The following is a 2,585-nucleotide window of genomic DNA, read 5'->3' on the forward strand; positions in this document are numbered from 1 at the left end:
CCCCAATGTCTGACTACCAGCTCACACTGTCTTTTATTGCAAACTATCTTTGACATGACTATTTTACTTCTCTTAATTCAAAGTCACAGACAGACATAAACACAGTGAAATAGATAGGCCATTAGAATAGATTTGATAACGTCCTACCTAAATTATAATCAAAGCTGCCTGAAGATACATATAGAGACTTGAATATCCTACCTTTGAAGATAGTCCCGGAAATTCTTTCTGGTTCTTATCTTTATATATCTTTATACACTTTTGCCGTGTCTTTGAACACAGAACAGGCTTAGAATGCAATAAACGGCCTAGTGCTGTAGGCCTCCTAAGACTACAATTTTACAGTTGTGCTTCTCAACAAACCCAGTACTTAGCATGACATATGTAACAGACACCTGATGTCACTAACCTGAGAAACAATTGGGACAAGCAGTCCCAACATATGAAAGTCCCAACAAGCGTTGTCAGTTATTTAAAATCACTTTGGATTTTAGTTTTGTCATTGATGCCACTGACTGAGGTCTCTAGTACATCTCACATTTAAACTGACAAACTAGGTTACTGATTAATCAGACTCAAATTCAGCTGCTCAATTTCTTTCATTAAGGTAGTCTGAAATTCTGTACATTTTTTTTCCTATTCAGTAATCAAGTGGCTGTACTACCTTTGCCTAGCTGAGATTTAGACATCAATTACTTTTTTAAAAAATCTGGACCAATAAAATGTGAAAAATAAAAAAGGCAGCAGTTTCTGATGAAACATTCTCTGCCTTGGCATTGTTAAGATGAAGCAAATACAGCTGCACACGGGAACGGATCACTTAAGACGTTTTAACAGCAAAAATGATTGAAGTCCTTTTACCGCAGTGTTGTCTGTTCTATAAGAGGATTGGAAATCTGCCAATGTATTATGCTGGATTTTGCTCCAAAATAAACTACAGCCAGCACAGCTGGAAGTGATAGAAGTGTGTCCAGGATAAATACCTACTCTCTGCCCTCTATCCCAGCTGTTAAATCATTCTATCCCTTTTCTTTTCACAGCATGTAGCACTGGAGGATTTCTACCCTCTCCTCTCTGCAAAGCTCCTCATCTCTCCTCATCCTGTAGTTACAAAGACCTGATACATCCTTACTGTGCGAAGACTTATTTTACCAAATCCACAATTTGCATGTATCTTCCACCCTGTAAACAGCTGTACCTCTTCCGAACAGCTCTGGTTCTTCCTAGAACACTTGCTGCACTACCACTCTGTCCTTTGAATGAAGCAAAGGTCCCAGGGGGAAAAAAATCATGAAAGCTAACACCAAAAGCACTTGCAAAGGGGTTCAAACAAAACTTGTGCTGACAACCTTAATTTCACAATTTCCTAATCTTTAAATTGTTAATATCTTATTAGTTATTATATATTATAAATAGTTACAATTTAAATTATATTTTTATTTAATAACATATTATTTTATATTAATATAGCTACATCGTGTGTTTATTTTTATAATTGTGATTTACTGTAAATGTATTGTCAAATATGATTTTTAAGGAATTGTAATTGTAGCTAAGATACTTATTTAATATAATAAACTTACATGGACACGGGTTTATGAAAAGCAATGTGATAGACAAAGCTTTTGCTATCCACTTGATGATAGCATCAAACAACTTGCTTGTAAGATTTTTACAAAAATCCCCCAAAGGTTAAGAGATCTGTATAGTACTTACTTTCTCCAAGCACTCTTCAAACTTTCTCCTTTCCTCTTTTTTTTTTCTTACTATTTTTTTTCATACTCTTACAGTTCTCTGCTCTGCTTCACCCACGAGGGCAATTTATTCAGCTCGGCCATTCGAAGTCTAATGCGTTTAATGTTCTGTCACAGTATAAGCAAACATAAATAGTTGGTATGATTATTAAAATCATTAAAATATCTTTATTTTACTGTGTTAGAAGCAAAAGCAGTTTCATTTGCAAACGCACAATATATTCGTGGCACTTTTCCCCTGATAAACCCAACATTTTGTTAAGCTAGCTACTGTTATTTTTCACATAAACAGGTTTTAACGATACTAAGGCGGAGGGGATAAAGCTCAATTGATTTCTGCAGCTGAGACACAGTTCATAAACAAATAAAATCCAGCAGAAGCGAACAGAACAAGGGGCGGGACAACGCTGGTTACTGCTTTGGAACAGGGATAAATCTGGAAAAGCTGCTGGTCGGGACAGGAAACCGCCTGGCTAAATGCAGCTGGCTGAAGGACGCGAACCGATGTAACAGCTTCTGTTTCTCTTCCAGGGGAGCTTTATGCAGAAAACAGGCACTTTCACAGGCAGGCATTACAGAAGAGCAGACGCCCTGGGGACACGCCGTGCTGCGGGGGAGCGCAAGCAGCTGCAGTTTCTGCCCCGGGTGTCCTTCTCGGCCGGTGGGCACAAAGGAGACAACTCCCTGCCTACCCCCTGGCTCCCGTCTAATTCCGAATTCTGTACGTACAGGCTTGGCAGCGCTTACAAGGAATATCACCAACGACCCCCAGCACGGGGGTTAGGGCCCTCGCACCCCCCGGGGCGGCAGCCTGAGGTAACCGCGCGGGGC

Source organism: Athene cunicularia, assembly GCF_003259725.1.
Source record: "Athene cunicularia isolate RWA chromosome 3 unlocalized genomic scaffold, athCun1 chr3_part1, whole genome shotgun sequence".
Lineage (NCBI taxonomy): Eukaryota > Metazoa > Chordata > Aves > Strigiformes > Strigidae > Athene > Athene cunicularia.